At 34.0% G+C, this 14,216-nt stretch overlaps 1 long non-coding RNA gene across 1 annotated transcript; it reads left to right on the forward strand.

Moving 5' to 3' along the window:
- Positions 1 to 383: 383 nt before the first annotated feature.
- Positions 384 to 2,459, forward strand: LOC122349907. The gene is made up of 3 exons (XR_006251539.1): positions 384 to 652; positions 889 to 950; positions 1,974 to 2,459. It is a non-coding gene; the product is annotated as an uncharacterized LOC122349907 (long non-coding RNA).
- The last annotated feature ends 11,757 nt before the right edge of the window (positions 2,460 to 14,216 follow it).

Consider the following 14,216-nt stretch of genomic DNA (forward strand, 5'->3'; position numbering starts at 1 on the left):
TGGTGGAACTAATAAAAACAAAATCTGAAAATTATAGTCATAGTAATCTAGTTATACCAGCCTAGTGTATATCACCCAATAAAAGACAGCAAGACATCAAACAGTATCTATAACTCCATAAAATACAGTGAATAACTTTTTAATTGCTAAATTAATATGAATAAATATTGAAACTAGCATGTCGCCTAATTTCACAACTTTTCTTAAATATTTTAATATTTATATTTTGCATGAATATCGCAAGCAAATCGTTTACGGTCATTTGATTTTGTAAAAAAATAAATAAAAACTGACAGGAAAAACAATGATTTTTTTTCCTACGTCAGTTTCTACAGGATGCGAGCCTAGGTGTGTAAGAAACGAGAAAGAGTATTAAAACTTGTCTGCAAGGTCACACTTTTCATGCAGACAGAGATGAATACGCCTCTGAATATCTGCCTCTGTTTCTGAAGGCTGTCAAGTCACTATAGAAGCACTCATCGCTGCATTTCATCACTGAAAGGTGATCAGGCTGGTTTGCTTGAAAGAAATTATACAACAACAGATGTGCGTCTCTTGCTGTTTCGCTGGATGTTTCCTGAATGTTCGCTCGTCTGCGTTGAAGGTTAAAAAGTGACTTCGGTTGGAAAGCAGAGAAATGACTCATGTTGAGGTCAGTTTGAACACCCGACATAATCTCATGAAGTACAGCCCGCAGTAAACCGCTGAAAAATAGTGTCCACCCTCCATCTAATGAGCTCAGCTAATTAGCAATTTTGAAATAATTAGATCCCTTATGAACGTAAAGATCCAGCGGCATTGAATGTTTATTGCTGGGAGACTGTTTTCAGAAAGCAACGCTTCCATCTGATTTGTTTCTTTGCCTGTTTGTCTCCTTTTGTCTTCTAGGACGGGGGTTCTTCAAGACACGTTAAGGAAAAGCCGAATAAACGTACAAACGCATCATAAAAGTAAGATTTAACAAAAAAAAAATTATAAAAATGTATTTAAATACATTAATACGGTACAGTTTGCAAGTAGAATTAATATTCTACGAAAAAAATTATAAAAGCATATGATTTAGTCTGTAACCACGCGTGCATAAAAGCAATGTTTAGAGAAGAACGTAAAAATATAAAAGTAATTAATATTAAAAATAAGATTAAATAAATAATGAAAAAACAGTGATACACTACTGATTTAAATTAATAAATACAAAGGAAAAACATTATAATGATTATTAACCTGTTGGGTTGTAAGTCTGTTCATCATTTTATCAAAAATAACAAAAAAATCTTTTATCAATCTTTAATAATCATCCTATAATAATGATGTCTTATTTAAGTAAATTGCATCATTTTAGCACCGTTTATTATTATGATTATTATTTTTATTAGCTCTACTATTATTATTTTTATTATTATTTTGTTTACATTCTCTCTAAACTTTTATTTTATTTTTTTATCACAACTGTGCATGATTATAGAGTTCATTGTAATAATATAAATAAACAAGATATTATTAGAGATAAACAACTTCTATTCTAAAGACTCATTAAATTAAATAATAAGTAAATAATTATAAATTCATACGACAGAGTGCAACAAACTTTATAACTGTGCATAGTTATGATAAAAAAAATTAAAGTTTAGAGGAAATGAATCATACGTTTTGTCGTTAACGTAAAAAAGCTGTTCATTCAATAAAACCTGGTAGTAATTGCTCGGTAGAAAATATGAAAAGGTCATCACAAACAGCTCTGAATTAAATTCAGCTTCACTAGCAAAGAGCGTAAACTAGGTTTGAGTCGACCGCGGTGTGTTCTCTCCTGTGAATTATTGGCTGTCGAGAGCACGAAACAATCGGAATTGAATTTTAACATTTCAGCACCCGGTTGATATATATAAAAACCGGGTCCTGAAGCAAAACCGGTCTAGACAGTAACACGTTTACAGCCTCCGTTCTCTTGTTTTGCTCTCTTTTGGATGGATTAGGCGGATTGGTTCCAGGACAGAGATGCACAGCCGCTCTTAGACACACCACTTAATTTCAACACACAACATCATCCACGAGTTTGGTAATGGCTCCACTCAGCATTAATTACGCCATCTAGCCTCCGGTTTCACCTCGCCATCGCCCTGAAACGCTCCACTGCACCATCAAACAGCGGAAGGGTAAAAAAGGTTCACTTTCACAACACCGGTCAATATATGGATCGCCGTGTGGACGGTGGTCTTATTTAAAGTCTGGGAGACGGGGATCGATTGAGACGCTGGACCACTGATCCATCACATCTTTCGCTGTGGGTGCTGTCTGAGGTCTGTCAAGTCCATTGTCTTGACCACGTTTTACAGACCAGCGAGTATTCGCTTAATGTTCGGAGTCGGGTTGGTGTTGAATTAACATTGATCAGACCAAGCCTGCAAGCTAGGAATGGAATCTAAAGCGCTAGAGTAATTAAACCTAATTATTAAAAGTCTATTTTGGGCCTGGGTTCCAGTCGTGCTGAAATACGCACATATAGTGAAAGGAACTCTAGCTTCGAGTGGAAAGGAAATGACAAAGAAATGGCAAGTAAAACATTGAATTGTTTACAATTTGGTAGTACTTTGTTGATTTACGAAAGCTTAATCTTATTAGGAAAGCTCTCATAATTCTAAGGAAAAAAACTAGAAGTGCAAGATATAAACTTGCAAATAATATATATATATATATATATATATATATATATATATATATATATATATATATATATATATATATATATATATACATACACACACACATATATATACTATATATATATATATATATATATATATATATATACACACACATATACATATACATATATACTTATATATTTATTTTTTTAACAGCACAGTTATCTCTTTTTAAAATGATTATAGCACTCATAATATTATTATAGTCATGCATGCCTATATATATATATCGCCATTTAATGATGATAATATCATCAGTATAACCACCCCTCGTACCTTGTTGCTAAAATATGCAATTTTCACGCATAAAATCATGGCGGTTCACAGAGGTCAGAGAAAAGATGTGGTTTTACTGCGGTCTCCTGCTTTAAGCCCTCATGATTACAGCTCCTGTGATAAGCATCGCTTAATTATCTAAGGGGTCGATTGAAAGCACAGGGCTGACAAAATGATTCCTCTCTGCTGCTCACGTCAGCTGTGATGGGCAACGTCACATTCACATGGTCCAAAACATGATTTTGTCTGTGTGTGTGTGTGTGTGTGTGTGTGTCTCTTGTGTCGGATGTCTGCTGTGAAAGTGATATTTCTCTAGTTTTTGCCTTATGGTAGCAGTGTTATTTTTGTAGTTTTTATATTAGTTTTCAATAATATTTTCAATAAACCTTTTATATTTTAAATTTTAATTTTAGTTAATAAATAATAATAATTGTATGTGCTTATGTCATTATTATTATTGTTATTATTTAGAGGCTAGTTTTAATTTATTTTCGTTTTAATTTTGAATTTATTTATTTTATATCCAGTTTTTCATCTTATATGGCAAGTTTTGAAATTTTAAGTTTTGATCAAAATTACAAAAGTAATTAAATGCTGTTATTTTAAATCAAGATAATAAATTTGGCAATTAAGCACATTTACCACCCAAATTTTCTATGCTATGACATTTATTTCTCACTCTCAGTTTTGATTCTCATTAGTTTTATTTGAAATCAGTATGAGTTAAAGATAGTATATATATATATATATATATATATATATATATATATATATATATATATATATATATATATATATATATATATATATATATATATATATATATATATATATATATATATATATATATATATATATATATATATATATATATATATGACAATGATATATGACTACCACTTAAATAATATATAATAATTTTTCTTCTATCATAGTAATGCATTTTTATGTTTGCAGTATTAAGAATTAAAATCAGAAAATGTTATTTTTCTTTTATTTATTTTAGATGTCATTTATTCATTTTTATTTTATATTGCTATTAAAATATTGTCTCAGTGCATTGTAGAATGAGTTGGAAATATGCCAAATATTATGACATTTATGTTGTACGTGTTTCATGCAGCTAAAATAATGGTATTCATTATTTTTTATTGCTTTAAAATATATATATATATATATATATATATATATATATATATATATATATATATATATAGTCAGATTATATTATCTTATTCCACACAGTCTGATCCATTTAATTTGCACACCGAAGGGGAATGTGAATAGCATTCAGAGTAAGTAATGAGTGTTTGGCTGCATTCTGTAACGTGTAGCTCATATTTTCTCAGGTTCTTGGCTGCAGAGTTGAAGGCACGACTTAATATAAGAGGCTGCGTCATAATTTAGAAAATATCTGCATAGATATGTGCTTATAAATACGGTTAGTGCTCTGTAAATATTGTTTTAAAAAACGAAGCATTACGCAGGGTCCCCAAAATGTCACACATAAATGAATATAATTGCATGAAGTGACAAAATACTAAAGCGGGTGTCAATTATTGTAAAGAAAGATGAGAAAGTAATGGTCCAAAACATCATTTGCCTGTGTCTGTGTGTGTGTGTGTGTGTGTGTGTGTGTGTGTCTGTGTGTCTGCGTGTGTGTGTGCGTGTGTGTGTCTGTGTGTGCGTCTGTGTGTGTGTGTGTGCGTCTGTGTGTGTGTGTGTTTGTGTGTGTGTGTGTGTGTGTGTGTGTGTGTGTGTGTGTGTGTGTGTGTGTGTGTGTGTGTGTGTGTGTGTGTGTGTGTCTGTGTGTGCGTGTGTGTGTGCGTCTGCTGTGAAAGTGATATTTCTCCAGGTTTTGCCTTATGGTTTACATTTATATTTTATATTAAGTAATTAAATCACACTTTGTCATTATTTAATTAAAATTTTTACGTGCAATTTTACATCAAGATAAATATTTTGCCGTTTAAGCACATTTATCACCCTAATTTCCATTGCTATAATATGACATTTATTTCTCGCTCTCAGTTTTGATTCTCATTAGTTTTATTTGAAGTCAGTATGAGTTAAAAGACACTGAAAAGCTATTTCTGCAGAGCATTGCTTTGATAGTTTATTACGACTTCCAAACATGACGTGCGACTTAAGTGTCCAAACACATTTTTGGCACCCTGTATATTTCCAGTGGGTGTTAAAAACAGGAATACGCTTATAATCCATTCATCCAACATACTTTATTACTCCAGAAACGCTCTCTGACCAATCTTATCGGTCTTTCTTAACGTCTGCTGCTGGGATACGGCTCGCGTTTGTGTATTTGTGGGACTCTGTAATAACCTGAAAGTGTCTCGGGTTCTTGCTAAAAAAGCAATAAAAACAACAGCAAAGTTAATCTCAAGGTATACAGCTTCCTGCTGTTGAATAATTGATGCTGTCTGAGCTGATAAAGAGAAACAGTCTGTCACCCACAGACCCACTGCATCACCGAGAACGTGTTCGCCGGTCTCTCTCACTGAACTACAAGGCTGCATTTATTTGATAAAAAGACAGCAAAAATTATTTTATTTTCCTTTTGAATATATTTTAAAATGTAACTTATTCCTGTAATGCAACTGAATTTTCAGCATCATTACTCCAGTCTTCAGAGTCACACGATACTTCAGAAATCATGCTAATATGCCGACTTGCTGCTCAGGAAAAAAATATTATTATTATCAATGTTGCTGTAATATTTTTGCAGAAACAGTGATAATTTTTTCTTAAGATATTTTGATGAATAGGAAGTTCAAAACAAGTTTTTTTTCCAAGTAGATTTTTTTTTGCAAGCTGTAACAATATGAAAATATTTATTATTATATTAATATATTATATATTATTATATTAATATATTATATATTATTATATTTACTAAATATTTACATTATAACATGTTATATGTGTGTGTAAATTATATGTGTGTGTGTGTGTGTGTGTGTGTGTGTGTGTGTGTGTGTGTGTGTGTGTGTTTCATATTTGTACTTGTATATGTATTTTTAATAATTAAATCTGTAAAGATGTCATAACTTACACACACCCACCCACACACACACACACACAAAAATCGATCTGCACTGTAATGTAACTGGTAGAGCTGTCAAACGCTGTCAATCACAAATTACTCTCATCCAAAATAAAAGTTTTTATTTACATAATATATACACGTGTGTGTACTGTGTATATTTATCATGTATAAATACGCACTCATACGGTATATATTTATATATTTTATATTATAAACTACTTTAATATGCTAACTATATACATGCATGTGTGCGTATTCATAAATATACACAGTGCATGCACATATATTATGTAAACAAAAACTTTTTGATTAATCGTTTTAACATAACAGAAATAGGTTGCATGAACAAACGCCGCTCACGTTGCCGTAGAAACGTAACAAAAAAAGTGTTCTGCAGTACCTGATGTCAAGGTTTGGAGTGGTGCTGATATTTTTAGTCTGTAATCTAAGTGCATATAGCAGGGATCCCACATCAATTTCGTGAATTTAATTGGTTTGTCGAGCCAATGCAAATAGCTTGAGTGCGATTCCTCTAGAGGCTGTAAAAGATGCAGTTTAAGATGGCTTTAAAACCTGATTTGCTTCTTGGGCGGTGTGGCAGACGACAGACTCTCCTCCCGTTATCATAGCGCCTTCTAATGAGGCAGCGTCGCTGCTTGCCGTCTCGTTTCCAAGATGACGTCTTGCTGATAAAAACGATTCAGAAACAAACGCAGGTACGAGAGGGCAGATTGTTGTTTTTGTAAAGTACTTCGTAATTGATGGCCTGCTTTGATTTGATTCGTAGCCTCGTGGATTTATCTGAAGTAATCGTGGTCATTAGGGAGAGAGCAGTTTAAAAGCAGCGGACGGTCGACTGGCGGATTGCTTTGATATTTTATGTAAGATAAATAAATGAAAGTCACACACACACACACACACACTTTGCCACACAGGGATGTGAGTCGTGAGGCTGTAAGCGCCGTCCAGGGTTCAGTAATTAAGTCTGAGTTCATTAAGAGAAAGCAAAGAGAATGCTGCTGTCAGAAATGAAAATGAAGGGGATGGACTGAAAAGGCCCTTTTCGCCAAACCCTCTTCTGATAGATTTATGACACTCAAAGATCATTTTCAACACTCCCATATATATGAAATATATATATATATATATATATATATATATACACACACACATACACATATATATATATACCGTATATATAAATATATAAAACAACAAATCACTTTCTACTGCTAAAGTCTCATTCATATATACATACATATACATACACATATATATATACACATATATATATATACATATATATACATATACATACATATATATATATATATATATATATATATATATATATATATATATATATATATATATATATATATATATATATATATATATATATATAAAAAACAAATCACTTTCTGCTAAAGTGCTTCCAACCGATAGGGAACATACTCAGGTTTTTTAAACGTTATATGAATGTTAAGACAAAACATTCTAAATGTTTATGGAATTCCAACATTCCATGGAACACTGATTTTGTTATTTGTACTTGAATGTTCTAAGAAATATTTCGAAATTTAAATTAGAAAAAGAAAACTGGCCATTTAAACCTTTTATACTTTGTTTTTAAAAGAAAAGCTTTCAAATAAAATGTGACATTTTTAAATAGCAATTGCCTTTTGGGTGAAAATAAAGCTAGCAGAAAGTAACAGGTTTATTACAATCTACGAAACGCCTGGACAATTCGACATTTTTTGAATATTAAAAATAGCTTTGCATTTTGCACGAAAATAAAGTTAACAGAACTCAGCAAGAAATGTTTTTAGAATATTTAAAAGTAATGCTTTCAAATAATGCCATATTTTAGGCAGAAAAAACTAGTAGAATGCTGTTAAAAGCTTTTCTTTTTACATGAAACAACATGTAATTAAATATTTTACATAAATCATTCTAAACACTGTTCCACCGATGCTTTCAAACGACTTCAGCTTTGTCTCACATCGTCCAAGACACCAGCATTTATAAGTCAAAGATCTCAAGATCAACACAAACGCTTCTTGTCAAAATTCAAAGAGGATTCGATCAGTTCTACCCACATTTTTTTAACTATGCAAATTGACTTCTATCCCTTTGTCTTTTAAGGAAAACATACGAAAGAAAGATGACGCTCAAATAAAACAACATTACATCTGTGTATTCTTAACTACTGCCTCTTATAGAAATCCAAGTGATTCATTTCTGCCACTTTAGTTAAAATGTGGCTATTTCTAAGTGCACTAATGACATCGAACCGACTGTTGCTATGTGTGGGAATGAGTGTGTGTGTGTTTGCTTACGTATAGAGAGAGGCTTTAGTTTATTGACTTGTATTATTTAAAATATGTAATTATTTTAAATGAATAGAATAGAAATACATTATGTATTTATGGTTTAAAAAATAAAAGCTGGTTATATGTCCTCATATCGAGAGCTGCAGCGGAGTGTGTGTGTGTGTGTGTGTGTGTGTGTGGTATATAAGTTTACACAGCTGTGACTTTGAACTTCAATTCTCTTTTTTTCTCTCTTCAAACCGCTGCCCTGCAGGTCACATGTATTTTTCAGAGCTCATCACCGCGGCTCACGTTCCTCCCTCTCTCATTTACTGGGTTCACCGGCATCATTTTGAATTACGTTCAAATCTTCTGTGAGCATTTTTCCACGTTATATACTTCCTTTTATCTCAGTTTAACGGGTAGAGACGAAGTCACAGTGGTACTTTGACCTTGTGAAAAGTGACTCTTTCAAAACATCGATCTGTTTGTTTGAGCGCGATGACATCTGGCACAAATAAAGGTAAAGTCTGGGGCGGGACTGTGTGTTTTCTTCTTCATTGGTGGACAGGAGGTGATCATTACAATGTGTGCTAGGCGTCAGATCACGCACTGCACACGCATACCGTGAAACTGATTTAACTGATACTAGATCGAAAAGAGCAGTTTGCGGTTCAAGAAGTCCCCTAACCCTCTCGAACGACTTGAGTTTCTGTTTTCATCTGAGAGAGTGCTTTATTGATCATTTGAGGAATACAGCTCTATTTTGAGGATGTACACGGTGACATGGGTCAGAGGTGTGTGTTGTTGTGCTGATGGGAGCTGTAATTGGCTCTCTGAGCTACAGACAACATTTCTGGACATGACACACGCTGAAATTCACTCAGCCAGAGCTCTCTCAGACATCGTAAAGTTTCATCTGAACTGTTGCCCTGTGAAGGAGAATCACTTCAACAGTAAGAGTTAGGGAATTAAGGGAGCCGCAATACAATAAATAAAGATATTATTTAGTAATATAGACAATATTTTATGTGTGTGTGTGTGTATATATATATATATATATATATATATATATATATATATATATATATATATATATATATATATATATATATATATATATACATATATATATATACACATATATATATACACACACATATATATATATATATATATATATATATATATATATATATATATATATATACACACACACACATATATATATATATATATATATATATATATATATATATATATATATATATATATATATATATATATACATATATATATATATATATATATATACACATATATATATATACATATATATATATAAAATATATATATATATACACATATATATATTACACATATATATATATATATATATATATATATATATATATATATATATATATATATATATATATATATATATATATATATTGGCTATTTTATTTGATTAGGGTGCAATACATTGGGGTTTATTTTAGATTTTGGGGGGGTGAAATAAGTACAAATGTGTTGTTAACTGTATTTTGTGTTTCTTTTTTCAGACAGCTGGCTCCTGTGACAACTTACCCCACACTGTGTAGCAACACTATAAAATAAAAAAACTTTTTTGAGGTGGAACGGTGGAAATGTTTAATAGCTTTGCTTTATTAACTTCAAGGTTTGATTTTACTTGTAAACCCTTCCTATCATGTATTCTGTTTTGCATTTAATGTAGGACGACACTTTTGTTGCAAAACAGCGCTAAATGTATGTTTATCCGGGCAACTGACTGCTGAAAAGGGCTAATTTGTAAGTCTGGATGTTTTGTCTGCATGTTAAGGGGCACTATGGGAAACGTCTCGGCGAGAGCGGAGAATTCATTAATTTGCTCAGCGGCACTCGCAGGACGCCATTGACTTTGCATGCTTTTCCATTCATTAACTTTTAACAGTCAAATGACCCTGAAATTGATTTTCATTTCTCCCGGAAACCCTTTGAAGCTTCCGTCTTCGCAGGTTCTTTCGAGAAGACACCTCAGCCTCTTATAATTGCTCATCTGACAAGCACCTCAGGAGTGGATATTCCTGGAGACAAGGAGAGCTTGTATTCGTGCACGTGCACTCAACATCTCCCGCCTGTTGCTTTTCTGCCCACGCTCTCCACCAGGTAAATGAACTCCTCTAAAATATCTAGGAGGTGCTAGATGCTGGGGTCGTGTCTTGCTGATTTTTCTTACTTTACATTTCTTGCCATTGGGAAGTAGCCCCAAAAGTGGGCCAAGTCCCCCTAAACAAGTAGAAATGGCTCAACTGACCCCCAATATTGGAAGCTTTGCATCGCTCTGATCCTCTTCGTCACAAAGTACAATGTTGTAAGATGACAAAAAGGTTTATGAGTTTGATTTTGGTCTACCTTAGTGATCTAGCAGCACTCATCAATGTCAAAATGATTAAATGGCCAATCAAATTAAAGTAGGCGGGGTTTACAGTAACGCAAAATGCTATTTAATACCAGAGAACAAGTTAAGATATAGTGAAGTAATTCATATTTGACTGTTTTATGGCAGAAATGATGCTGACAGTAACCTCCACTGATGCTTTTTTTCTTCAAAATTCACTGTTTTGAATTGACAGTGTTGTATAATTTTTGTGTGTCATGTAATAACTGAACGTGATGAGAAAAGAAATGTTTTGTTTTCTCCACAGTAAGCATAGAAATAAGAGAGCATGTGTGTATATTTTAAATTTCATTCACCGGTTTGTTTATATAACAACAAAATTATTAGATGGCCAATCGAATTAAAGGAGGTGGGGTTTGCGGTTCACAAAAGCGGAGCGGGAATTTCAATGCAAAGCACCAATTTAACATTAGAGGGTCAAAGTGAGATTGTCAGAGAAAAACCTTTAATATCCGTCTGTTTTATGACAGAAATGCTCAACAGCTGATGCAAAATACTTGCCTTTTCATCTCAAATTATCTGGTTTGAATCAAAAATAAGGTACAGCCTATAATTTGCATGATTCTTGTAATTCCTAACTAAATGTTCTGCGTTTCTGACGTATCTTGCATGCAAACGAGTCAATGTGTGCGCATTTTAAACTGCTATTTGCAAATGGTCCAGCTGGAATTAGACCCATTCATTCGCTGTGTGGTTTCATTGTACTTCGTAAAACAAACTGGCCTCCCTCAAGTTTGCTTTTGCGGTTTCATTAGAATATAAATTGTTTTACGTAGCCATTAAACAAGCTATATAAGACACATCAACCTTGGGAAAGTGCTCATCTGACAAGCTTCTGAGGAGTAGCTAGATGTTCCTGGAGAAATGAGAGCATGTTGCCTGTTGTTTTTCCACTAAGCAAATGCGGGGACGTGTCTGACACTGACAACTATTAGAAATGGACAAATATCCCCTCTCCCCCATAATATTTGAAATTCCTGCAAACAACGTAGCCTACTCAAGACACCTCAGCCTGAGATAATTGCTCATCGGACAAGCATCTCAGGAGTGGATATTCCTGGAGAAAGTGAGAGCGTGAATTCATGCACGTGCACATTCAACATCTCCTCCCTTTTTTTTTTTTCCTTCTGCGTTCTCCACCAAGTAAATTAACTCTATCTATAGGAGGCACTGGCTGCCGGGATGCGTCTTGCTGATTTTTCTCACTTGGCAATATGCGGGTATTCTGTAGGGCTTTGTAAACGAAACAATACTGAGCAGGAGAAGCCCCCAAAAGCACAGCCCTCAATCTGAGGAGGTCACAGTCAGGACACGGTTTCATTACAACAATGTAGGGAAAGTAAAGGTCCCATTATGGCTCATCTCAGTGATCCATGCTATTTCACCATGCTTTGGAGAAAATGCCACTTGTTTTTATAGTATGTCAACGCAGTGGAGAAAAAAAAAATTCACCCCAAAAATGAAAATTCAGTCATGCCGTTCCAAACTAATATGAGTTTCTTTCTGCCGTGAAACACCTCATACTGCTCTTTTGACAAACAATAAGGTTTAAAAATATGTTTGCATAAAACCAGCCAATACGCCGTAAAATGGTTTAAAATCTGGAGCATGCTTTAAAAAAAAAAAAAAAAAAATTAAACAAAAAAATTCATGTTTAATTTAATGCTACTGCTTTGCTGGGGTTGAGGGAGAACGAGCACTCGGCGAGGAAATAACCTTAATAACTTTTCATTTTAAAGTAACAAATAAACATGCATGCAGAAAGGCCGACAGAAACCACACGCATCAAAGAATAAAGACCGGACAAACCCAACTGAAACAAACTGGGCTTTTAAACACAAGGTAATTGACTAATTAACAAGACACACCTGACGACATTATGAGACAATTAACAAAGTGGGTCACACAGAGCGCATGGGAGGTGAAAACAACAACAAAAGAGTATATTCTTTTTAATTTATTAATTAAAGTTGATGTTTTTCTCTATTTTTTTTTATTCTTTGATGTTTTATATTTAATAATAGCTTTACATAATTGTTTAATTACTACCATTTAATAGCCTATGATATATTTTATTGGAACAGTTCTCCAAAAATAAAATATTACATTATAATTTTGTAATGTTTTTCCAATCTTGCATGAGTTTCAATGGCACAATTTTCTATACGGTGGATCAGTCCTTTACACCAAAATATGTCTATATTAAAAACCTTTATATATATATATATATATATATATATATATATATATATATATATATATATACTATATATATGACAATTCTCCATATGGAGTCATATGCCGAGGCAGACCTTTTTTTTTTTAGCAATTTCTGGGTACATAAAACTTATTTTCTTATTTAACGGAATGATGTGACTTCTGAAGACTCGGGATATAGTTTTACGCAAGCTGTACGGGTTCTTAAATTTTATTTGTTTGTACAACCTGAGCTCGAGCAAATTATACCTAAAACGCTCCTATAATATTCTCTCCTCACCTCACCTGAAACCTTATTTCCAGACCCATGTCGTTTGTTTATTAGCATCACTCCAGCGCGCTGAAGCGATACGTTCGGTCCTCGCCGTCTTTATGCTCGACTGCGGAATGAATCGAGCCCCATCCTTGATGGATATCCGCGCGGACCGGGATGTGTGGGTGGGGGCATCGATTGTACGGCGGCCCCCCGACTGCAATCATTTTCTTAAGATGCGTGCCGCCCTCCCTCTCCTCTCATATCTAAAGCTATTCCTGAACAGTGATTTAGGAGATAAATACAACCTAAGAGTTGTCATGGTGATTTAGACTCGGGAGGTGGGGATAAGACGGTGCTTTCCTGAGGCAGAGGAGGGTGAGACAAAGACAAAGAGGAGGATGAGAGACGCCGCGCGCGGGAAAGAGAGAAAGAGAACACGGAATACCTCTGCTGGAGGGCATGATAATGTGTAGAAACCCACTTGATTAGTTTGTGCTTCCCTCTAAAACGAAACCGCAAGACAAATACACATTAGGGCTGTGGAGCATGGAGTGAGAATGGGTTTGTGTGTGATAGCTCTTGAAAAGGACGGCCGAAACGACTTGACAGGAAGACAAGAGAGCCTTTGGCTTGGATAAATAGATGCCTTCTAATAAAGTGCTTTTGAATAAGTCACCTTTAGCGTCACGTCGGTTGGAAGGCGGCTCGATCTGAATGCAGCATACAGTACGTGGGTCTCCGATAATGGGACAATCTGACCCCGTCGAATATCACACTGACACCCGAGATCCTCTCCCGCTCTTTTGATTTATTCGTAAATGATTCACCATCATCTGATGTAAATCATCTCAAGGGCAGTCGATAAATAACAAGGAGGAAGACGGACAAATATAGCCCTGAACCGAACCCCGCAAAAGACAAACCCAAT

This window comes from Puntigrus tetrazona, chromosome 8, assembly GCF_018831695.1.
Source record: "Puntigrus tetrazona isolate hp1 chromosome 8, ASM1883169v1, whole genome shotgun sequence".
NCBI lineage: Eukaryota > Metazoa > Chordata > Actinopteri > Cypriniformes > Cyprinidae > Puntigrus > Puntigrus tetrazona.